The 26,632-nt window shown below is 44.9% G+C and overlaps 1 protein-coding gene across 1 annotated transcript in view; it reads left to right on the top strand.

Annotated features, from left to right (window-relative positions):
* LOC124794753 (alpha-1,6-mannosyl-glycoprotein 2-beta-N-acetylglucosaminyltransferase) overlaps window positions 1-26,632 on the top strand; it is a 234,771-nt gene that overhangs the window by 71,947 nt on the left and 136,192 nt on the right.

Here is a 26,632-nt window from a genome sequence, read left to right as displayed (position 1 = left end):
GTGGGTCGCTAACACGCTCGATAAGTGGGAAGTGTGATAACGAAGTTCTTTCCGTCACCTGACCGCAAGTGATAATTCCCGACAGCTACATATGGACGTTTATCAGTCTTCAGCGACATGTAGTCGCGAGCAGTTGCGATGATCCTCATATCCTCCTTAAACCTGCTCGCCTGCTGTGCAGAAGACACCTGCTATTGGTTTTGTGAAGCATTACTGCTTCAGTGGTTCTAACTTTCACGCGTCACAGCGGTTGAATTCCGCGAGCTGCTGGAAGACGTAGACAATCGCACGCTATCATAACACTGAACCCTGATTTACATATGTAGAATTAACTGAACGCGTCTCTTCTGAAGCTGAGAACCTGAGTGCAATTAGCTAGAGGGTTTTTTTTAGTCTTAGCGAGTAATCAGCGTACGGTTGCGACCACACGTCTTGTAAGGAGAAAACACATTAGTAGTGTAACTATTAGTGCCTTGACACTACCAGTTCGTTGGCAGCAGTGGAGTAATGCGATAGTGTATAGTGTATCACCGGTAAATGGCTCAGAGAGAACCTGTGTTGGCGCAGCTCTCTATATAAAGTCTCGAGGCTTTCGTGGTCATTATCAGTGAAAGTATTCTTGATTTTTAGCAAGCCTCATTTGCCTCTTCCATTTTCTTTAAAACATCCATCGTTTTCGACGTACATACGCTGCAGCTAACATTTTATTACATAGATGGTACATGTAATGATAAAACAAACGGTGTAAAGACGTACAGAGCACAAAGTAGATTATTACAACAAATCATACTAACAGCAGCTATTATTCTCTCTAGATAATTCAAGAATAACGGTAAAAAGCAGTAAAAATACACTAACTTGTTCCGAAGTGGTATAGAGACAAAATCTTCTTGTTAAACAGGATTCATCCGATTTCACAACAGAATGGATGAAGACAGAAACTTGGGATGAATTTCAAATACAGTGTAGGACTATAGCGCTTTTGCATTTTACAAGGCCATATCTTTTAGATAAATGCACCTACAAGCTTCGGATATTTTTTTAACTGCCACCAAAGTAAACTTTTAGATTCGAAACGTAACTTAAAATTTGCCACAACTTTCTACTGTCGTTGGTGAAGATACTGTCGCATGAATCTTTGTGACACACCTTGTACGGTGGGTCCCGTGTCAGTTCTCTTCTCCCTATCCGAAGTTGTGCTCCAACTGTAACTACCTCGTAATCGACGGGATGTTTAAATCGCAAGCTTCCTTTCTTCCTCCTTGTTACTAAAAACCATTCAACAGTCAAGATCGCCTAAAACATTTCTTTATTTAAGACAACCGGTTTCAACAGACTTTGGTGTCATTTTTAGGTCTTAAAACACTTTTTGTTATAAGATATGTTCATTTTACGCTGTATCTCAAACACAAGATGTCAAGTGGATAAAAATCAGCACATTATGAAAAGTTTGTCATCGCTAAAATAAGTTAAAGTGCTGGTTTTTATCCGCTTGACATCTTGTGCTTGAGGTTCAGCGTAAAATGAACACGTCTTACAAAACAAAGATTTTTAAGACCCGAAGATGACAGCAAAGTCTGTTGAAACAGATTGTCTTGAATAAATAAATATTTTATGCGATCTTGGCTGTTGAATGGTTTTTAACAATTGAAACTGATCGCCCTTCAGTACTCTCATAACGAGAAAATTCTATGCTCCTTGTTAATAACCTAGAAGATTTTACTTTTATAAAATTGCTTGCGTCTGCTTATTTTCTGTGACATACACTCGACGAGTACCAACTGAATAATTTTTAAAATAATTTTTAATGGAACCGTAACAAGTAATCGTTTGTCGTTTATAAATATAAACAGGTTAATCGCTTGAAACAAGCGCCCTGGTAATAACAGAGGCGTCGAAATATGTGAATGGAGTGGACATGTACAGCGAATGTAGTGACAGTATACAGCTGAGCGAGCTTTGTGTGAGGCGTTTAACAGAAGCTTCACGGATCTTGTATCCAGGGGTAGTAAATAAACACGAAAGGCCCACAATAATTGAAAAGAGTATTGTAAAATACGGGTAACTGCACGGAAATTCCGCCAGCTGTAAGGAGCGGATTGTTTATATAGAAGAAGCGGACCATTAAAAATTCTTCGAGAGGCTGTAGTGCGTATACCACTAGCGGCGAGGACGCGTTTCGCGAACTGCGTACGTGGCTAGTGCCTCAGCCCAGTGCGGCTCTTGTCCACTTTCCAGTGCTGTACATGAGCAACCTTCTCGCCAACTTCATACGCTGTACACTGCAGATATTTTCAGTATCAACATGTTTCGCTGGTACGACTGGTCAACTACATCTCCTCAAATTCAGAACACTCCGACAATCACGACCTTCATAGAAGAATGAATCAGTGGCGATCTTCCTGAGCCGGCCGGTGTGGCCGAGCGGTTCTAGGCGCTTCAATCTGGAACCGCGCGATCGCTACGGTCGCAGGTTCGAATCCTGCCTCGGGCATGGATGTTTGTGATGTCCTTGGGTTAGTTGGGTTTAAGTAGTTCTAAGTTCTAGGGGACAGATGACCTCAGATGTTAAGTCCCATAGTGCTCAGAGCCATTTGAACCATTTGATCTTCCTGAAGTATCTTGGCATTGCTGAGTGAAACGGTTATCAATAACCAATCCAGTAGACAGATTTTTGCAATCACTTGATCTAAATAAAAATTACAGCAACAGAAAGGAAAATCTTCCCTTCAACTTGATAACACTAGGTGGCTATTAGATATGGCGTTATTACCGATGTTATTCAACATCTAAAACCATTAAACATTGTTATTACAAGAGAGTCTAAAACTTATTTCTGACTTAGCGCAGAGTGTGTCTACCGTTTCACAAAAAATTAAGACCTTTTCGGAAACACTTTCTCACAAAGACAGCCGCACATTTCAAGTTTCTGAAGCAAATTACTGAAACTATTTCTGAAGTTCAGGTGGAAAGGAAAGATTATTTACGTGAAATGTCAGGCCTTGCTGAAGAAATGAAAGGCAAATTTCGTGATCTGAAGATATTTCATATTGATGCCTGGAAAGTCTATTCGCTGTTTATCCTGTGACGGATGGTTCAAATGACTCTGAGCACTATGGGACTTAACTTCTGAGGTCGTCAGTCCCCTAGAACTTAGAACTACTTAAACCTAACTAACCTAAGGACATCACACACATCCATGCCCGAGGCAGGATTCGAACCTGCGACCGTAGCAATCGCGCGGTTCCAGCCTGTAGCGCCTAGACCCGCTCGGCCACTCTGTATGACGGATGGCTGTCCCGTTTGACAGTCAGTAACAAGTGATTCAGCAGCTGTACAACTGGAGCTACTGGAAGCGCAAGAGGACGAATGACTGAAAGAACGGAAACGAACTGGTTGTTCAACTATTGAATTTTGGAAGAAACTTCCAGAAGAAAAATATCCTCTAACAAAAGACTGTGCCAAGATATCTCAAATTTTGCAACCACCTGAGAGCGATTTATTTAATGTAAAAATCGATGTCAGTCAGCTGATAAAAATGAATTTGAACTTGTGCGCACCGGCCGTTGTGGGCAAGCGGTTCTAGGCGCTTCAGTCCGGAAACGCGCGACCGCTACGGTCGCAGGTTCGAGTCCTGCCTGGGGCGTGGATGTATGTGATGCCCTTAGGTTAGTTAGGTCTAAGTAGTTCTAAGTTCTAGGGGACTGATGACCTCATATGTTAAGTCCCATAGTGCTCAGAGCCATCTGAACCATTTTTTGAACTTGTGCGCACGCCGCTTGCCGGTTATCAGAAAGCTTTCAGACAGCTCACATAAAAAATGTGTTGTGACTTGGCAAGACAGCCAAGCCACTAGGAGATAGCCGAAAGGCACGCGTTAAGCTCACGCAGGCTGGCGTGACGTCTGGAACAGGACAATGTAATTAATATAGCCAATAAGGTACGTTGCTGCTGGAATACTTAACTTTAATCCATGATTGGTGTTCATCGGTCTGACGGTACAGGCATTACAAGATAAATAGCAATTGATAATGGCGCCTTGCTAGGTCGTAGCAAATGACGTGGCTGAAGGCTATGCTAACTATCGTCTCGGCAAATGAGAGCGTAATTTGTCAGTGAACCCTTTCTAGCAAAGTCGGCTGTACAACTGGGGCGAGTGCTAGGAAGTCTCTCTAGACCTGCCGTGTGGCGGCGCTCGGTCTGCAATCACTGACAGTGTCGACACGCGGGTCCGACGTATACCAACGGACCGCGGCCGATTTAAAGGCTACCACCTAGCAAGTGTGGTGTCTGGCGGTGACACCACAAAATGAACACTCGAAAATTCGCATATTGAAGGTATCTTCTTATTTTTTTGTTGTGCAATAAAACGTTTTCGAATGACGTTAGTGTCATAATAAAAATAAACGCGTATTCATAAATTAAATGAAAATGTTTCTTAGTTAATGTCAACTATTAGTCCCTCCGATCAGTTCCATTGGTTTTGAGGCTGGAAAGGAAGGTCAGTGGCCACGCCTGCTGTGTACAATCAATCGGCGTGCTTGCATAAACATTTCCTCTCACAATATGTAGGCTTCTTCTTGCCTGTTCGGAAGAGCCCCCAGCTGTCAGCTAGGCGGTCCCTGGAGAGCGCTCCTTAAATATTCATGGGGGCGGAACAGAAAGTTGCTCCCCTTGTCGCAGCACATTTGCATTTTACTCTGCTCCGGAGGATCTCCTACGAGGAGGAAGGCTCGGCGGCGCCGCGTCAAACTGGATTGCTAAGGAAGGCCCGCTTGTGTTTGTGTTTGCACGACTAAAGAGTACCTCAGTCTGACGCACACGGTAAGCGCCGCTCTTGCTGCAGATGCGGCCGCGCCCCGTTTAAGCTCCGCTTTCCGGCTTTTGCGAGCAGTCTTGTGGCTGACGTGTGGCACTTGCTATTCTTGGTAGGCGACGCGAACGCATTTAAAAGAAAAGATAGCATGCCAAGACGCAAAACGTTCTTTATGACGCGGGCACACCCCTAGGCCGTTTTCACACGAGAGGAATTTGCAAGAGCGACCGGTATGAGGGAGACAGGAACATACGTTGATAAATACGAGACTGTTTGGACGGAAAACAATCAGCCAAATTGCGTGACTTACCGAAAAGTCTGTAGCCTGCGATGCATCCTATATGAAGGCTACTGATAAGGATATAGCAAATCATTTAACCAACTATTGTAGTAATTATCTTAGATTTTAAAATGATATTAGAAAAACGGTTCCCGTTGACTGTGATTACTTCCGCTCTGTAATGTTTCTCAACGTATTTATCACAGCATAGTGAACAAAACTGAATCATTTGTTTCGGTGCTGCAGAGAAAACTATAAAATAAGGAATAAGGAAGTGACTGAAAATCCTTCTGTCTCACTTCTGAAGAATAACATGAAAATGGAACCTCAGTAGAAGCTGAAACAAATACGGAGACAGAAATTTCTTCGTGGCAGTATTCAAAAGGCCTGGAAAATTTAACTATTGACAGAAATCAGACGCATCTGCATGCATAAAAGTGAGAGCAGAGTAAGAATTTCTAATAGCGACAGCATAAGATCGGATCTTGAGGACGAATAACTACGAAACAGTTGTAATGAGAAACACTCGACACAAGAGTGTTCTGAACAACCTATATCTTCTATATCTTACGTAAAGTATTGTACGAGGGTGAGTCAAATGAAAACAAATATTTTTTAAATATTATTTATTGTGCAGAAGTGGACAAAGCTGTATCACTTTCCCCCACGCTCAATGCAAGTCCTGCAGCGCTTACAAAGTGCATAAATACCTTTAGAAAAAAATTCTTTTGGCAGTCCGCGCAACCACTCATGCACCGCGTGGCGTACCTCTTCATCAGAACGGAACTTCTTTCCCCCCATTGCGTCTTTGAGTGGTCAAAACATATGAAAATCACTTGGGGTAAGGTCTGGTGAGTAAGGTGGATGAGGAAGATACTAAAAAGGAGGTCTGTGATTGTTGCAACTGTTGTACGGCCAGTGTGGGGCCTTGCATTGTGATATTCAAATCAAATGTGTGTGAAATCTTATGGGACTTAACTGCTAAGGTCATCAGTGCCTAAGCTTACACACTACTCAACCCAAATTATCCTAAGGACAGACACATACACCCATACCCGAGGGAGGACTCGAACCTCCGCCGGGACCAGCCTCACAGTCCATGACTGCAGCGCCTAAGACCGCTCGGCTAATCCCACGCGGCCATTGTCATGTTGCAAAAGGACACCAGCTGACAGCAATCCACGTTGCTTTGATTTGATTGCAGGCCGCAGATGATTTTTTAGGAGATCTATGCATGATTCACTGGTGACAGTGGTCCCTCTAGGCATGTAATGCTCGAAAATGACGCCTTTTTCGTCCCAAAAGAGAGTCTGCATAACCTTCCCTGCTGATGGTTCAGTTCGAAACTTCTTTGGTTTTGGTGATGAGGAATGGCGCCATTCCTTGTTCGCTCTCTTCGTTTCCAGTTGATGGAAGTGAACCCAGGTTTCTTGCAAGGAAGCCATCACCTCGTTCAAAGCGCCGAAGAAGTTCTTCACAAGCATCAACACGTCTTTCTCTCACTTCAGGAGTCAGCTGCCGTGGCACCCAGCTTGCAGACACTTTGTGAAACTGGAGCACATCATGCACTATGTGGTGTGCTGACCCATGACTAATCTGTAAACATGCTGCAATGTCATTCAGTGTCACTCGGCGGTTTTCCTTCACTATGGTTTCAACTGCTGCAATGCTCTGTGGAGTCACAACTCGTTGTGCCTGACCTGGACGAGGAGCATCTTCCACTGAAGTCACACCATTTGCGAACTTCCTACTCCATTCGTAGACTTGCGGCTATGACAACTATGCATCACCGTACTGAACCTTCATTCGTCGATGAATTTCAATGGGTTTAACACCTTCACTACGCAAAAACCGAATAACAGAACGCTGTTCTTCCCCGGCGCAAGTCGCAAGTGGGACGGCCATCTTTATACTGATACTGCGACGGTATGTGTGCATCTGCACTATGCTGCCACCTAGAGGCCATTCTGCACGCTGTTTGTAGCACGCTTACCAACTTACAGGATAACGGCGCGAAATTTCGATTTGTTATTACGAATTTAAGGTTTCCATTTGACCCACCCTCGTAAAATCACATTAGGTTACCCCGAGGAAGCTGCAAGTAACCTGTTGACTTGACTGTAACCAACACTGTAATCTGTTAATTAATTAAAGCGGTCAGGTCCTGAGGACAGCGCGCACCTTGAATGCTCCTTTTCCACTGGATTCTATTTCCTGCCCTCTGTCGCCAGCCACACTATGCGCTAATTTGCAGCAAGTCCCCAAGGATTCCATCTCTCCACTTCTTCTTTGGTCCGCCTGTTGGTCTTCTTCCGCGGTGAGTAAAATCCACGGATTTCAAATGCCATCGTTATTTAGTAGGTCGGTTGTCATAATCTTCTGGCTGCTCAATTTATGTTAGTGTCTTGATAATTCTGCTTCGTTAAAATATTTGTAACTGTTGCTAACGGTCGGGAAAATTGTTCATAGAATGTATCAAATAATTTTTTGACGACTGTTTTATGCCTCGAGAAACAACCTCTTCATCCATTTTAACGAGAGTTAGTGCTGACGTCGTCGTTCTCAGCCTCGTGATGCCTGGGTGTTGTGTGATGTCCTTAGGTTAGTTAGGTTTAAGTAGTTCTAAGTTCTAGGGGACTGATGACCGTAGATGGTAAGTCCCATAGTGCTTAGAGCCATTTGAACCATTTGACGTCGTCGAATGCTTTGAGCGCTGTGGAAGTCGCGCACTACTATTCGCGTAACAACAGTTACCTTCATATTGGTGAAGCTGCATTCGTGTGAACTTAGTCTTCAGCACCGTTCAAGAAATGTAGACAGTACCGTGCAACATATCTTCCAGAAGAGTCTGTGAACATTGTCAGACAGAGATTCATTGTAGGGTCGCTGTAAAATGCTATTTAGCTAGAAAACTCTCCTTCGGCCGATTCTTCTCTCTGGAGCATTATCAGTCAGAAGCAATGGAGGAGATACAGAATATCCAAAGAAGAGTAGCACGGTCCGTCACCGGTTCCTCAACTAAGTGCAGGATTTTCACGGAGATGTTCACGAAACTCCAGTCGCAGACGCTAAAAGGAAAGCTTACTATTAAAATTTCTGAGGTGCTCATTTCATACTACTTCTTCCCATGTAAAGACGATAAAGCAACGTCCTACCCGAAGGTAGACTTGAATATCACAGTATTTTTCTGGGTATGATCCCTTGCATGCCACCGGATTCTGAACTTATCTTCCAAACTAGCCAACCAGTTCATTGTGAATTCCGAGCCGTGGTACATTTTTCATATTGACAAATCAATGCCAAAAGTGGAAGCAGCGGTAAGTGACATAAAAAAATCCCGACTTACTGAGGATTCAAAACTAACCCTTCGCGTTGCTGTCGTGTTAGAAGGACAAAATAAATAATCATCAAAAGAAATCGCTCGTTGACCAGTTTATACATTGGCTGACAAGAAATTGGCCACGTCCAGTGCATTCAGTGTCGCCCTCATCAGGTTTCTCATTGTGCGCGTTGCTCGAGAACACACTAGAAGATATGTAGCTGAGACATGAAATCTCGTAGGAGGCAGGCGATCATGGTTTGTAACATATTGTAAACTTGTGATACATATACACTGAAGAGCCAGAGAAACTGGTACACCTGCCTAATATCGAAGCACGCAGAACTGACGCAACACTACGTGGCAGGGACTCGACTAATGTCTGAAGTAGTGCTGGAGGGAACGGACCACCATGAATCCTGCAGGTCTGTCCGTAATTCCGTAAGAGTACGAGATGGTGGAGATCTCTTCTGAACAGCATGTTCCAAGGCATCCCAGATATACGAAATAATGTTCATGACAAGCGAGTTTGGTGGCGAGAGGAAGTGTTTAAACTCAGAAGAGTGTTCCTCGGCCATTCTGTAGCAATTCTGGACCTGTGGGGTGTCGCATTCTCCTGCTGCGACTGCCCAAGCCCATCAGAATGCGCAGTGGACATGAATGGATGCAGGTGATCAGACAGGTTGCTTACATACGTGTCACCTGTCAGTCGTATCTAGACGTACCAGGGGTCTCATATCCAACTGCACACGCCCCACGCCATTACAGAGCCTCCACCAGTTTCAATAGTCCCTTGCTGACATGCAAAATGGCTCTGAGCACTATGGGACTCAACTGCTGAGGTCATTAGTCCCCTAGAACCTAGAACTAGTGAAACCTAACTAACCTAAGGACACCACACACATCCATGCCCGAGGCAGGATTCTAACCTGCGACCCTAGCGTTCTCGCGGTTCCAGACTGCAGCGCCAGAACCGCGCGGCCACTTCGGCCGGCGCTGACATGCAGGGGCCTTGGATCCATGAGGCTGTATCCCTAGCCGTACACCTCCATCTGGTCGACACAATTTGAAACGAGACTCGTCCGATCAGGCTACATGTTTCCAATCAACAACAACCCAATTTCGGTGTAGACTGGCCCAGGCAAGGCGTAAAGCTTTGTGTCGTGCGGTCATCAAGGATATACGAAGAGGCTTTCGGGTCCTAAAGCCCATATCGATGATGTTTAGTTGAATGGTTCGCACGCTGACACTTGTTGAGGGTCCAGCATTGAAATCTGCAGCAATTTGAGGAAGGGTTGCATTTCTGTCACGTTGAACGATTCTCGTCGGTCCCGTTCTTGTAGGATCTTTTTCTGGCCGCAGCGATGTCGGAGATTTGATGTTTTACTGGATTCCTGATATTCACGGTACACTCGTGAAATGGTCGTACGGGAAAATCGTCACTTCATCGCTAACTCGAAGATGCTGTGTTCCATCGCTCGTGCGTCGATTATATCACCATATTCAACTCACTGAGATCTTGATAACCTGCCAGTATAGCAGCAGGAACCGATCTAACAACTGCGCCAAAGATACTTGTTGTCTTACACAGGCGTTGCCGTCCGCAGCGCCGTATTCTGTCTGTTTACATATCTCTGTTTTTGAATACGGATACCTACACTAGTTTCCTTGGCGCTTCAGTGCACATCTAGTAACTCTGGTATCGTGTGACCCTCTGTGCACTTGGGTGATGGAAATAAATCCGAAACGCATCAAGTCAGCGGCCTGTATGACTTTTTAGAAGCGACCTATATGGCTTTTTTGAACCGACCTATTCAGCTCCGATACAGTACTACGTTGTAATATTGTACTTGAAGGTTGTTAGTTCGCACAGCTACATACTTGCAGAAAAAAAATGACGCCACAGGAAGGCCCCACTTCTGCAGGGTGGTGTTGCATCTCGTGGTGCTAGAGCGTTGTTGAGAGCCTCTCATGTCGTCCTTCTCTCTGAATGACCAAGAGGAAGCTATTTTGTTCGGAACTATCCATTTCTACAAATGTTGACATTTCGCCCACCATTTTGAGATCCTTCCTTGCTGTTGTTTTCCTATAAGAGCTTCAGTAGTTGCCAAGAAGCTCTATCTTGATTCCAGCCGGGGATGTGCTGGCTGACAGCCATTTGAAAAGGTTGGTTTCCGTGACGATAGCCACTACGCCAGCAAGCCACACTCGTCCCACGAACATCTTGCGAAACGAGCGTTAGGATGAAAATAAATAGAGGTCGTATCGCTGTCGTTCTACGCGCGTATGTTCCACGAATGGAACTCGAAAGGGCGGAGGGTGGGAGGGGAGGGGGGGCAGAAGTTGCTGGTGGAGGAAATATCATCCGCTACGCACAGTAAGTACACTACTGGCCATTAAAATTACTATACCACGAAGATGACGTGCTACAGACGCGAAATTTAACCGACAGGAAGAAGATGCTGTGATATGCAAATGATTAGCTTTTCAGAGCATTCACAAAAGGTTGGCGACGGTGGCAACACCTACAACGTGCTGACATGAGGAAAGATTCCGACCGATTTCTCATACACAAACAGCAGTTGACCGGCGTTGCCTGGTGAAACGTTGTTGTGATGCCTCGTGTAAGGAAAAGAAATGCGTACCATCACGTTTCCGCCTTTGATAAAGATCGGATTGTAGCCTATCGCGATTGCGGTTTATCGTATCGCGACATTGCTGCTCGCGTTGGCCGAGATCCGATAACTGTTAGCAGAATATGGAATCGGTGGGTTCAGGAGGGTAATACGGAACGCCATGCTGGATCACAACGGCCTCGTACAATAGCAGTCGAGATAACAGGCATCTTATCGCATGGATGTAACGGATCGTGCAGCCACGTCTCGATCCCTGAGTCAAAAGATGGGGACGTATGCAAGACAACAACCATCTGCACCAACAGTTCGACGACGTTTGCAGCAGCATGGACTACCAGCTCGGAGACCATGGCTGCAGTTACCCTTGACGCTGCATTACAGACAGGAGCGCCTGCTATGGTGTACTCAACGACGAACCTGGGTGCACGAATGGCAAAACGTCATTTTTTCGGATGAATCCAGGTTCTGTTTACAGTATCATGATGGTCGCACCCGTGTTTGGCGACATCGCGGTGAACGCACATTGGAAGCGTGTATTCGTCTCCGCATACTGGCATATCACCCGGCCTGATGGTGTGGGGTACCATTAGTTACACGTCTCGGTCACCTCTTGTTCGCATTGACGGCACTTTGAACAGTGGACGTTACATTTCAGGTGTGTTACGACCCGTGGTTCTACCCTTCATTCGATCCCTGCGAAACCCTACATTTCAGCAGGATAATGCACGACCGCATGTTGCAGGTCCTGTACGGGCCTTTCTGGATACAGAAAATGTTCGACTGCTGCCCTGGCCAGCACATTCTCCAGAGCTCCCAGCAACTGAAAACGTCTGGTCAATGGTGGCCGTGCAACTGGCTCGTCACAACACCACAGTCACTACTCTTGATGAACTGTAGTATCGTGTTGAAGCTACATGGGCAGCTGTACCCGTACACGCCATCCAAGCTCTGTTTGACTCAATGCCCAGGCGTATCAAGGCCGTTATTAAGGCCAGAGGTGGTTGTTCTGGGTACAGATTTCTCATGATGTATGCACCCAAATTGCGTGAAAATATAATCACATGTCAGTTCTAGTATAATATATCTGTCCAATGAATACCCGTTTATCATCTGCATCTCTTTTTGGTGTAGCAATTTTAATGGCCAGTTCTGAATTGCTGCTTTTTTTGTGATATTCGGTAGCGTATGTGAACTACTGTAGTAGCAGTTGATCTTTGCCAGTTCTCACAAGGGAACCTCCCCATCGCACCCCCCTCAGATTTAGTTATAAGTTGGCATAGTGGATAGGCCTTGAAAAACTCGACACAGATCAATCGAGAAAACAGGAAGAAGTTGTGTGGAACTATGAAAAAAAAGACAAAATATACAAACTGAGTAGTCCATGTGGAAGATGTGCAACATCAAGGACAACCCGAGGTCAGGAGCGCCGTGGTTTCGTGGTTAGCGTGAGTAGCTGCGGAACGAAAGGTCCTTAGTTCAAGTCTTCCTTTGAGTGAATATTTTAACTTTTTATCTTCAGACACTTATGTGACGCACATGCCGTCACCAGTGTCGTATAGAATGTATCAGAAGTGTTTTCCTGTATAGGAATCGGTTGACCTATGACCTTGCGATCTAATGTTATCGGTTCCCATTGCAGAGGCACGTCCTTTCGTCTACTAATCGCACGGTTTTGCGGTGCGGTCGCACAGACACAGACACTAAACTTATTACAGTGAACAGAGACGTCAATGAACGAACGGACAGATCATAACTTTGCGAAAAAAAAAAGAAGTAAATTTTTCACTCAAGGGAAGACTTGAACCAAGGTCCTTTGGCTCCGCAGCTGTTCACACTAACCACGGGACCACAACACTCCTGTGCTCACATTATCCTTGAAGTTGCTTATCTTGCACATGGACTACTCAGTTTGTATATTTTTGCTTATTTTTTTCATAGTTGCACACAACTACTTCCCGTTTTCTCGATTGATCTATGTTCAGTTTTTCAAGGCCTATCCACTGTGCCAACTTATAACTAAATCTGAGGGTGGTGCGATGGGGAGGTTCCCTTGTCAGTTGCTTTACGCCTGTATGCTACAAACCACATGCCCCGCAGAAGAGAGTTGTATCCGGAACAGTACCCGCAGCAGCAGCTAGCGATGGCGACAGAGATCGATTTTGCTCGCGACAGCCGGGAAGCCACAGCTCCTTACGCCATTGTTTGGATGCGTCACGCGGACGTCACTGGCAGCTTAAAGGGATGGCGGCCGTCCGCTGAATGGCAATGTCGCCCGCTGCGGAGGATGCGTAGTCGCGTGGCGCGCCTGCTAACCGCTCCACCACCGCTGCTCTGTAAAGTGTATACTGTGCCCTATGCAGCTGCGGTGTCGGTGTGCTGAGAGGCTGCAACTTGCTGGTAGATATCATAAGAGTGCGACAACATTACGCTCGATATCTCTGAAGTATACAGGGTGTTACAAAAAGGTACGGCCAAACTTTCAGGAAACATTCCTCACACACAAATAAAGAAAAGGTATTATGTGGACATGTGTCCGGAAACGCTTAATTTCCATGTTAGAGCTCATTTTAGTTTCGTCAGTATGTACTGTACTTCCACGATTCACCGCCAGTTGACCCAATTGAAGGAGGGTAATGTTGACTTCGGTGCTTGTGTTGACATGCGACTCATTGCTCTACAGTACTAGCATCAAGCACATCAGTACGTAGCATCATCAGGTTAGTGTTCATCACGAACTTGGTTTTGCAGTCAGTGCAATGTTTACAAATGCGGAGTTGGCAGATGCCCATTTGATGTATTGATTAGCACGGGGCAATAGCCGTGGCGCGGTACGTTTGTATCGAGACAGATTTCCAGAACTAAGATGTCCCGACAGGAAGACGTTCGAAGCAATTGATCGGCGTCTTAAGGAGCACGGAACATTCCAGCCTATGACTCGCGACTGGGGAAGACCTAGAACGACGAGGACACCTGCAATGGACGAGGCAATTCTTCGTGCAGTTGACGATAACCCTAATGCCAGCGTCAGAGAAGTTGCTGCTGTACAAGGTAACGTTGACCACGTCACTGTATGCAGAGTGCTACGGGAGAACCAGTTGTTTCCGTACCATGTACAGCGTGTGCAGGCACTATCAACAGCTGATTGGCGCCGGCCGAAGTGGCCGTGCGGTTAAAGGCGCTGCAGTCTGGAACAGCAAGACCGCTACGGTCGCAGGTTCGAATCCTGCTTCGGGCATGGATGTTTGTGATGTCCTTAGGTTAGTTAGGTTTAACTAGTTCTAAGTTCTAGGGGACTAATGACCTCAGCAGTTGAGTCCCATAGTGCTCAGAGCCATTTGAACCATTAGCCAGCTGATTGGCCTCCACGGGTAAACTTCTGCGAATGGTTCATCCAACAAAGTGTCAATCCTCATTTCAGTGCAAATGTTCTCTTTACGGATGAGGCTTAATTCCAACGTGATCAAATTGTAAATTTTCACAATCAACATGTGTGGGCTGACGAGAATCCGCACGCAATTGCGCAATCACGTCATCAACAGAGATTTTCTGTGAACGTTTCGGCAGGCATTGTTGGTGATGTCTCGATTGGGCCCCAAGTTCTTCCACCTACGCTCAATGGAGCACGTTATCATGATTTCATACGGGATACTCTACCTGTGCTGCTAGAACATGTGCCTTTACAAGTACGACACGACATGTGGTTCATGCACGATGGAGCTCCAACACATTTCAGTCGAAGTGTCCGTACGCTTCTCAACAACAGATTCGGAAACCGATGGTTTGCTAGAGGCAGACCAGACGGCTGTGATACATTACGCCATTCTCCAGGGCTGCATCAGCGCATCGGGATTCCATGCGACTGAGGGTGGATGCACGTATTCTCGCTAACGGAGGACATTTTGAACATTTTCTGTAACAAAGTGTTTGAAGTCACGCTGGTACGTTCTGTTGCTGTGTGTTTCCATTCCATGATTAATGTGATTGGAAGAGAAGTAATAAAATGAGCTCTAACATGGAAAGTAAGCGTTTCCGGACACATGTCCACGTAACATATTTTCTTTCCTCGTGTGTGAGGAATGTTTCCTGAAAGTTTGGCCGTACCTTTTTGTAACACCATGTATGTTGTGTTGAAGGGGGGGGGGGGAGGGGAGAGGGGAGGAGAGAACGAAGTGGTACCATGCGGTCAGCTGGGCCTCTACCATTGGCACTGAAGTGGAGTGTACACGAGTTGGACAAAAGATATGGGAGAAATGCTTGCAGATGCTGGCCAAACCTGCGTGTTGTGCTACTTTATTTGACCACGAACGGTGCCTGTGGGATGTCCTCAATACGTCGCAAGGGTCAGTCGTAATCAGAACACCGTTCTGTGCAGCTGTGAGTGCATTATGTCGGAGCTAAGTTAATTCGATCGCGGGAAAATTGTTGGTGCTCCTGTGGTGGGTGCTTCCGTAACTAACAAGGGGAGGCCACGACGTTTGGAACGCGGATTTACTGTAAACTTCGTACACTCGTAGTACTCCATCAGGACAACAAAATGTGTAAGCAGTAGCGGGTACTTCTCATGCGTTACTCAGAAAATCGCATGATAATTTCGGTCGTCAAATATATAACTGTGCGTTGCCATTTTAACCATGAAGCGCCTGCAGCCGATTGGTGTCGGCACGGTAGCTCAGCGTTTTCGGTCAGAGCATTAGCTTCCCTTTCCAGTAAAAAAGCCGAGCGAACGGATGAACGAACAAACTGAACGCGTGTCATCGGACGTCCGCCCTAAACAAATTCAACTAACAATATAGAACAAAATGTTTTTTTTTAAAAAAAAAAAAAAAAAAAAAAAGGAAGTGGTTGGCGTCAAGCCGCTGGATCGCTGGATCGAGTTCCGTTCGTCAGTTCTTTTTTTATTTTCAACACAGTCATTTTCTTTACTATTTACAGGGTGTTTCAAAAATGACCGGTATATTTGAAACGGCAATAAAAACTAAACGAGCAGCGATAGAAATCCACCGTTTGTTGCAATATGCTTGGGACAACAGTACATTTTCAGGCAGACAAACTTTCGAAATTACAGTAGTTACAATTTTCAACAACAGATGGCGCTGCAAGTGATGTGAAAGATATAGAAGACAACGCAGTCTGTGGGTGCGCCATTCTGTACGTCGTCTTTCTGCTGTAAGCGTGTGCTGTTCACAACGTGCAAGTGTGCTGTAGACAACATGGTTTATTCCTTAGATCAGAGGATTTTTCTGGTGTTGGAATTCCACCGCCTAGAACACAGTGTTGTTGCAACAAGACGAAGTTTTCAACGGAGGTTTAATGTAACCAAAGGACCGAAAAGCGATACAATAAAGGATCCGTTTGAAAAATTTCAACGGACTGGCAACGTGACGGATGAACGTGCTGGAAAGGTAGGACGACCGCGTACGGCAACCACAGAGGGCAACGCGCAGCTAGTGCAGCAGGTGATCCAACAGCGGCCTCGGGTTTCCGTTCGCCGTGTTGCAGCTGCGGTCCAAATGACGCCAACGTCCACGTATCGTCTCATGCGCCAGAGTTTACACCTCTATCCATACAAAATTCAAACGCGGCAACCCCTCAGCGCCACTACCATTGCTGCACGAGAGACATTCGCTAACGATATAGTGCACAGGATTGATGACGGCGATATGCATGTGGGCAGCATTTGGTTTACTGACGAAGCTTATTTTTACCTGGACGGCTTCGTCAATAAACAGAACTGGCGCATATGGGGAACCGAAAAGCCCCATGTTGCAGTCCCATCGTCCCTGCATCCTCAAAAAGTACTGGTCTGGGCCGCCATTTCTTCCAAAGGAATCATTGGCCCATTTTTCAGATCCGAAACGATTACTGCATCACGCTATCTGGACATTCTTCGTGAATTTGTGGCGGTACAAACTGCCTTAGACGACACTGCGAACACCTCATGGTTTATGCAAGATGGTGCCCGGCCACATCGCACGGCCGACGTCTTTAATTTCCTGAATGAATATTTCGATGATCGTGTGATTGCTTTGGGCTATCCGAAACATACAGGAGGCGGCGTGGATTGGCCTCTCTATTCGCCAGACATGAACCCCTGTGACTTCTTTCTGTGGGGACACTTGAAAGACCAGGTGTACCGCCAGAATCCAGAAACAATTGAACAGCTGAAGCAGTACATCTCATCTGCATGTGAAGCCATTCCGCCAGACACGTTGTCAAAGGTTTCGGGTAATTTCATTCAGAGACTACGCCATATTATTGCTACGCATGGTGGATATGTGGAAAATATCGTACTATAGAGTTTCCCAGACCGCAGCGCCATCTGTTGTTGAAAATTGTAACTACTCTAATTTCGAAAGTTTGTCTGCCTGAAAATGTACTGTTGTCCCAAGCATATTGCAACAAACGGTGTATTTCTATCGCTGCTCGTTTAGTTTTTATTGCCGTTTCAAATATACCGGTCATTTTTGAAACACCCTGTATATTACAATGATACTGGAAATGTATGCTTGTCCGTGTTTTCAAAACTGTTCGTATTTAATCGAAAGAGAACGAGAAATTGCTTCTCGGAAGACGCTGTTAAAATGCACTCGATACTGAATAACCAGAGCCGATTTTTAAGGAAATACTGCGTTATGCATGGTTTGCTTCCAAACTATCGTCTGAAAGAGAGGTTTTGGAAACTGTTAACGAGGTTTGTTTTCCACGGAAAACGTCAAAAGACCTCGCGAATGCGGAAACATAGCATTTATTCAATGCAGCTGGTGCTGTTTAACTTTGTTTTCCAGGTTTTTACGAGAAATACCATCCTGCAACTTGTAATGTCGAAAGCGACGATTAATTGTACATCTTTGGAAAGCCGTCTGTGCCGGTCAAAACTTCCAGGTATAACGGATTTCTCAAATAGCGGGCAAGCATACATTTTCAGTATCACTTTATGCGTTTGATCGTTTACTAGTCGATAGTTATGAATATTATATTATTTGTGATAATAATAATTAGTAGACTTCCAAATAACATTGTAAATTTAATAAAATTTCATCCGATTACACGTATTTTCCCCACTATATCAATTGTAATATAAATAATAAAGAAAATGACTGTATTGAAAATAAAAAAAAACTGAAGAACGGAACTCGGTCCAGAGATCGAGCGGCTTGAACGCCAAAAACTTTTTTTTTTTAAAAAAGAAACATTTTGTTCTATATTGTTAGTTGAATTTGTTTAGGGCGGACGTCCGATGACAGCCGTTCAGTTTGTTCGTTCATCAGTTCGCTCAGTTCTTTTATTAGAAAGTGAAGCTAACTCTCTGACCGAACACGCTTTTTTTTTTAATCTCATTTTGTTCGCTTTAGTTCGTAGCAGCTGCTCGGGGCGGACGTTGTAAGACATCTATTTAAGATCGTTGTTGATCGATTAACTCAGTTTTTTCTATTACAGAGGCCTCGTAACCCTCTGACCGAACACGCTGAGCTACCGTGCCATCACCACTCGGCTGCAGCCGCTTCATGGTTAAAATAGCCACGCGCAGATATATATTCGACGACCGAAATTATCTTGCGATTTTCTCAATAACGCTTGAAAAGTACGCGCTACTGCTTACACATTTTGTTGTCCTCATGAAGTATTACGAGTGTACGAAGTTTACAGTAAATCCGAGTTCCAAACGTCGTGGCCTCCCCTTGTAAGGTAGCCCAAGCTTATGGCGTTTCAAAGAGGCTCCGTATACCACATACAGCAGCGTTTCCACGGAACACTGGTTTCTCACTGAGACTAAATAAGTGTTCCGTGAAAAACTGTCAATAACATGACGGTTTTTTCCGACTTATTTCTTATTTTTCAAAAAAATTATTGTGATTTCTGTGCTATCAGTCATGATTTAAATTGAAGTAGTCACAGGCTAAAACAATTTTATTTCTTTTTACAAATTTTGCTAACCTACAAAATAAACAAGGTGTTCCGTCAAAATTCCAAGACTGCCGAAGAATTTGGTCAAAGGAAAAGTGTGAGAACCCCTGGCACACAAGGAAATCGGAAAAACAACATCCACTAAGTCACAACTCAACCTCTGATATGAACGTCTGTTGATCCAATGTGGACGTGGGAAAGTCGCTGGGCAAATATTTAACAAAGAAATTATGCCAACCAGCCGTGAATATTGAGAAGTTATTTTATTTTGTTGTCGCTACCTGTTTCCGAAATTCAGTATGCCATCTTCAGACCCCGTACATATTCACTTTTCAAAAATTATCGTTATTGGCATACTGGGGTCATCCGTTTCTGGACGTCGTGAATTCTCAAGTGCTTCTTTTGAAGACTTGACTGCAACTCAAGTCTTCGGAGGAAGCACTTGAGAACTCACAACATGCAGAAACGGATGGCCCCAGTATGTCAGTATCCATAATTTTTTAGAGGTGAATATGGAGCCTGAAGATGGCATACTGAATTGCCGAAACTGGCAGCGAAACCAAAATAAAATAACTTCTCAACGTTCACAGCTGTTTAGCGAATTTCTTTCTTAAATATCTGACATGAAAAGCCCATTTGGGACTATGTGCGTGTATGTTTTTAATGTTTTAACGTTCATTTACTGCAGTAATAATAATAATAATAATAATAATAATGGCGTGTGGCGAGGGCCTCCCGTCGGGTAGACCTCTCGCCTGGTGTGGTGCAAGTCTTTCGATTTGACGCCACTTCGGCGACTTGCGCGTCGATGGGAATGAAATGATGATTAGGACAACACAACACCCAGTCCCTTAGCGGAGAAAAATCTCCGCCCCAGCCGGGAATCGAACCCGGGCCCTTAGGATTGACAGTCTGTCGCGTTTACCACTTTTTTTTTTTTTTTAAATCTAATTTTGTTCGAAGTAGCATGGAGAGCTGCATCAAACCAGTCTCAGGACTGAAGACCACAACAACAACAATTTTGTTCGTTATAGTTCGCTGCAATTGTTCGTGGCGGACGTCCGGAGACGCCCTTCGAAGTTCGTTGCTGATCCATTCACTCAGTTTTTTATTACAGAGGGCAGCTAACCCTCTGACCGAACGCGCTGAGCTACCGTGCGGGCGCCACTCAACTACCAGAGGAGATGGCAGCACAGTAACCGAAATCTAGATATACACTGAACATCATTATGACTGGTTGAAATACCCTTTACTACTTGAAACCTGAGAACAATCGTGCCGGCCTTCCACGTATACGTTCAGTATATTAGGTATGAGTTCCACACACTTCAGCAGTATTCTTCGAAAGTCCCTCTTAGACTGCGTTTTCCCAGAACACTGCCAATAAAGAGAAGTCTGCCACCTACCTCATCTGCGACTGAGCCTGTATGATTGTCATTGATACTGTAGTCATAGGATACTGTGTCTGTTATTCATTTTATGGAGAACGTAACTTTATATTTATATGGAATGGAACAAAGTTATCCATCTTTCCACCACTTTGAAAATAGCTGCAGAAATATTCAGTCTGATCTTTATAAAATTTCAGTCAGTTTATCCTCGACATGAACCAGGACGTTTATTTCAATATTCTCTACTACCAAATGTTGCTCTTTCTCGTATTATGAGCATGCCGTGAACACTCCCATCTTCCTACATGATATTACTCATGTTGGCGAATTTGCTCGCATATGTCCCTGGTTTAACGAACACTCACGCCCGCTGCCGCAAATCGACTGGCCCAAAAAATCACTCGATCTTAATACCGTAGAGAATGTTCTTCATGCAAGGCTTTTTTTCTAACAAGCCTCTCGACTGTTTTCCACATAGGCTGTTCACCGTAGCATCAGTGTGTACATACATTTTAAATGATTTTCCTAAACCCATTCAAATATACTTGACATTGGCATTTACAACAGTCTGAGCTGTATTTATGTCGTATAAAGAGGCGGCAGCAAGTTATAGGTTTTCTTTGTAGTGCGGTCGTGCTAGGTAAACTGAAACAATGGAAGGTGAAGCTTACACCGAAATAGTCGATTCTGGCCGCCTTTCGTGACAATTTCAGCACATTTCTCGGATATTTTTGCGAAAAGCTCCAGCTCCAACATTAACGAGCGTTGTATTACTGTACTCGTCTTCTCAAGAGTGTTCGAAGGCCCTCAAAAAGTATATCGTTGCATTTTAACAATAAAACATACTTGCTTCAATGTCTCGATTTAAACAGGAGTATTAAACACACAAAAATATATTATTCCGAAGCCCACACCAAATGACGTCAGCGCGATTATAACATCAAAGGAGGACACAATAACCGGCCGCTGTGGCCGAGCGGTTCTAGGCGCTTCAGTCCGGAAGCGCACTGCTGCTACGGTCGCAGGTTCGAATCCTGCCTCGGGCATGGATGTGTGTGATGTCCTTGGTTCGTTAGATTTAAGTAGTTCTAGGTTCTAGGGAACTGATGACCTTCGAAATTATGTCCCATAGTGCTTAGCCATCTGAACCATTTTTTGAGGGCACAATATTTTTCAGATACTCATTAGCAGTTCTCGAACTGAGGTACGCATAATAGAATAGTTTGCCTTTTAGGGCCTCAGTAACCCAAGCTTTCGGTCTCACCGCAATCTTCAGCTCCGTGATGTTTTCTAAAAATCATCCACAGTGCCGTATAGTAATTCATATGGTTCAAATGGCTCTGAGCACTATGCGACTTAACTTCTGTGGCCATCAGTTCCCTAGAACTTAGAACTACTTAAACCTAACTAACCTAAGGACATCACACACATCCACGCCCGAGGCAGGATTCGAACCTGCCACCGTAGCGGTCGCTCGGCTCCAGACTGTAGCGCCTAGAACCGCACGGCCATTCCGGCCGGCTGCCGTATAGTAATTAAATAAGATGATAGGTATATAAAGCCACGGGCCTAGATTGTCTTTGCGAATGTCACCTGATATTTCTACGTTGAGACCTTTCAAGAGACGAGTTCCATGAATAGTGGTCTGTAAAGAATACTTCAGTATAGTCTCTCTCAGAATATTGCGTCCTATTTGCAAAGTACCTGTGTGCTTTGTTTGCGAAATCAAGCGCTGGAAGCACTTCACCGTCTCTGCGCAGTGCTCCTGCCGTTCCGCCACTTTATAGAACAAAGCGTAGACAACTGCTATTGTACTAACGCCGGCGAGTTGTGAGCGGCGATAGGAGTTGAGTGCCATTAATTACTGGAACGTAATTTCTGCTCTTGTGCCTCTTTTCTACTTCTAGCCGCGAGCGTGAAGTTCTCCGAAACGGTCCGTTCCCTTTCCCTAAAACGAGAAAAAAGGAGGGCCCTTGGGTTGGCTTAATTAGGCGGCTGAAGTGCGGGCCGAACGTCGGCTTGAATGGGGCCAGTAATTAGAACAGCGTCGCTATTAATTACCGCGACCACCAGATCGCAGCACGAGCGGAAGCCGCGCGGGTTCGCGGCGCCTGGACGGAATTTTGGCGGCCTACCGTGTTTCCTGTGAGTACGACACACACACACACACCAAGTTTAAATGTCACTCTTTTCTTTCTCACGGAATAGAACTTCGTCATATGAAGAAATATAGCTACGAAGAGAAGTCTTCTACTTGTCAGAGAGATGGCTCTGATGTCAATGAAATTTCGTTCTCGTTGTTCTCGTTATCTTGTTATCTTGGTACAGTGTACATTGAGCAGAAACGCAGGTCAAATGTCGACCTACGTAGTAGTGTCGTTTATATGGCTTTTTAAAGTAACCATGTTGTGTCTGTTTCGTTCACGTAGATAAATTTGGATTTGTTATGGAATTGGCTTCCGACCTATCATCGCCAATGATAGTTGACCTACGTTAGGTGAAGGTTTATAAAGAATGTGCTCCTTCATTTTCAATTATTAAAAAATATGTAGCTGTATCCGAACATGCCGCAATTCTCTTCGATTTTATTTTACTTTATTCTTTAGTCATCAGTCTTCTGGCTGGTTTGATGCGGCCCACCACGAATTTCTCTCCTGTGCCAGCCTCTTCATCTCAGAGTAGCACTTGCAACCTACGTCCTCAATTATTTGCTGGATGTATTCCAGTCTCTGTCTTCCTCTACAGTTTTTGCCCTCTACAGCTCTCTGTAGTACCATGGAAGCCATTCCCAGATGTCTTAAAAAGGGTCCTATCATCTGGTCCCTTCTCCTTGTCAGTGTTTTCCACATATTCCCTTCCTCTACGATTCTGCACAGAACATACTCATTTCTTATCTTACCAGTCCATCTAATTTTCAACATTCGTCTGCAGCACCACTTCTCAAATGCTTCGATTTTCTATTCCGGTTTTCCCACAGTCCATGTTTCACTACCATACAATTTCTAAGAAATTTCTCCCTAAAATTAAGGCCTATATTCAATACCAGCAGACTTCTCTTGGCCAGGACTGCCCTTTTTGCCAATGTTAGTCTGCTTTTGATGTCCCCCTAGCTCCGTCGGTCGTTGGTTATTTTGCCGCCTAGGTTCAAAAATGGCTCTGAGCACTATGGGACTCAACATCTGTGGTTATCAGTCCCCTAGAACTTAGAACTACGTAAACCTAACTAACCTAAGGACATCACACACATCCACGCCCGAGGCAGGATTCGAACCTGCGACCGTAGCGGTCACGCGGTTCCAGACTGACGCGCCTAGAACCGCACGGCCAAACCGGCCGGCTGCCGCCTAGGTAGCAGATTCTTTAACTTCATCTACTTCGTGACCATCAATCCTGATGTTAAGTTTCTCGCTGTTCTCATTTCTGCCACATCTCATTACCTTTGTATTTCTTCTATTTACTCTCAGTCCTTATACTGTACTCATTACATTGTTAATTTCATTCAGCAGATCGTGAAATTCTTCTTCTCTTTCACTCAGGATAGCAATGTCATCAGCGAATCGTATCATTGATATCCTTTCACCTTGGATTTCAGTCCCACTCCTGAATCTTTCTTTATTTCCATCATTGCTTCTTCGATGTACAGAAGGAACAGTAGGGGCGCTGTCTTACAATCTTTTTAATCCGAGCACTTCGTTCTTGGTCGTCCAGTCTTATTATTCCCTCTTGGTTCTTGGAGTTAAGCTACGGCCGGCTGGTGTGGCCGAGCGTTTCTAGGCGCTTCAGTCTGGGCCTGCGCTACCGCTACGGTCGCAGGTCCGAATCCTGCCTCGGCCATGGATGTGTGTTATGTCCGTAAGTTAGATAGGTTTAAGTAGTTGTAATTTCTAGGGGACTGGTGACCTCAGATGTTAAGTCCCATAGTGCTTAGAGCCATTTGGACCATTTGAATCTCAGCGCCTCACTTGTATTCTGGTCAAGTGACCTTGTTGGTGGGTAGTACTGCTTGAGTTTAATCATTTCCGCAAACGGCAGTTTGTGTTTGGAATTGGTTGTTCAGTGTGCAGGAATCGGCTTTCCTGTGTAGTGTCGACCTGAACTCTGTTTAATCTGTTTTAAGTGCTTTCAAAAAAGAAAATTACCAGGAAAAGTTAGCCCCAAAGGAATTAGGGCCACCCAGGCTAGATCCGTTGTCAGAGAAAGTGACCAAATCAAATAAGATTGACTACAAGCGGACATTTAACAAAGAAGTGTATAATAGGCGAATGTTGTTGTGTGAGTGCAGCGTAAGGATGTCGCATTTTCAGCTTGGAACTTAATTCGTTAACTAATGCATGTATTAGGGATCTCGTACATTTGTCCGACAAAATAAAAAAGAACGAAAATCCCCACTTACATAAAAATGCGAAACAGAGAGTATTGAAAGCTTAAACATTATTTCGATCTTGCCATAAACTGTGCTATATTATGTACAAAACAACAAAATTGCACAAAGACTAATCTTTCTTTTTTCAGACATTTTATGCGTATTATTGATAAGCATAACTGCTATATAGCAGACGCTATTAACTTCAGACTCTCATATTTATCTGAATTTAAAAATTTGCGAACACTCAGGATGTATACTCACGAGCTGCCACTGCTCTTCGCACTGCACTTGGTTACGTCATAACGGCACGCCCTCCGCTAGAGGCAAATATGGCATGCAGAAGGCGTACCGTGACCTATCGACTTGGTACGGCTCAACAAGTAACCTTTTTAATTCTTTTTTACAGTATAATGTGCTCAGATCTGTTATGCAATTGAGGACGTGCAACGCTGGAAATTAGCGGTATTGCTCAATTAAGCGCTATTTTGAAATAACAGCTTGATAGAAACGATGTCGTTCTTTCAATAACATTTCGCATTACCGCTTTCGGCACGCCACTGCATGTGTCTAGGGGACATGTGTTGCTGATGATGGATGCCTTTCGCTACTGCATCCGGTTACAAGCCATAAACTGTAGGGGCAAGAAGAGCGAGGTCGCAGAGCCACGCCGGCAGGAGGCAGCTAAGGAATGGGTTGCGCGGGCCCCAGTGGCGTCGCAACACAGAGCGCTTAATGCTCGCCTATATGAATTGCAAATCCCGCTCATTCACCTCGGCGCGGCGCGCTGCGAAACTCACCTCGCGGCCTCGGGGTGATTACGCCGGCCATAACCTGAGCCGGGTCCGCCATTTGCACAGCTCTAAGCGCTTTGTCTGCGTAATTGACGCTGATGGCTCCCGGTAAGGGATCCCCGAGCCCCGGCGCGAAATTCCGAGGAACGCGATACACTGCTCCCCATAAATTAAGGAGAATCGTGAAAACCGCAACATTTAGGAGCACGTGTGCTGCACAAACCACCGCATACATGTCAGTGACCCTGGAACCCGCTTGCATCCTTCTGTACGTCGGAGAGAACTGCGTGTTTCAGAGTAGGACGGCAGTTAGTACTGTGACGCAGGGAGGGAGGAAGATCCAGGAATATTAATGGCGTCGAGTCGTCGTCTACTGAACTGTGACTGGGTGAATAGTAAGAGGGGAGGGGGAAGCCCTGGTGCAAAGGGTGGCTCATCACTCAGACGTTGGTTTGACCTTGCTTCTTCTCCATCAATAATTGGGTTGAAAGGAATGGAAAGCAACAGGATGGGAAAGAAATAGGAAAGAAATAATTGCTACCGCACAGGGCATTACGGCAATGCAACGGCGAGAGCTGAAACTATGTACCTTGCCGGGATACGAACCCGGATGCTCCGCTTCTCTAGAACGGTTGCATTAACAACCTCGGCCATCCGGACACGCATTTCGTCAGTCACAAATTCCCAAGTTCCCACTCGCCGCACCGCAACGACCGCCGTCCATTAACCCCCTACCAGTAGATTAACCCCTTACTCGCAGACTCTGTTTCCCGTAGGAGTTCGTACTTTGGATGTGCATACGCAATAAAACTTTTCTTGCTTCCATATGTTTCAGGCGAGTATTGCCTTGGGCTAACATATGCCAACGCCCGATGTTTGTAGTTTCTGTATTCGAAGAAGTAGGGTCGCAACTGTACCCCAGTTACGTGTATTAAAAATTGATACTAGAAATTAATATACTGTTATTCCATAATTCGCTCAGCAGTTTTATTGGTGGTATTTAATTAATGTGAAGTTATACAGTTTTAACTGCAGACGTGCTATATGCAAAACGTGTAATAACGTACATAAATAAAACAGTAAATGTTCGTTTGTTCAGAATCATGAATCTCCGAAAGTTCTTCGCCA

The sequence above is a fragment of the Schistocerca piceifrons genome, chromosome 4 (genome assembly GCF_021461385.2).
Source record: "Schistocerca piceifrons isolate TAMUIC-IGC-003096 chromosome 4, iqSchPice1.1, whole genome shotgun sequence".
Taxonomy (NCBI): Eukaryota; Metazoa; Arthropoda; class Insecta; order Orthoptera; family Acrididae; genus Schistocerca; species Schistocerca piceifrons.
This window is presented reverse-complemented; position numbering and strand designations above follow the sequence as displayed.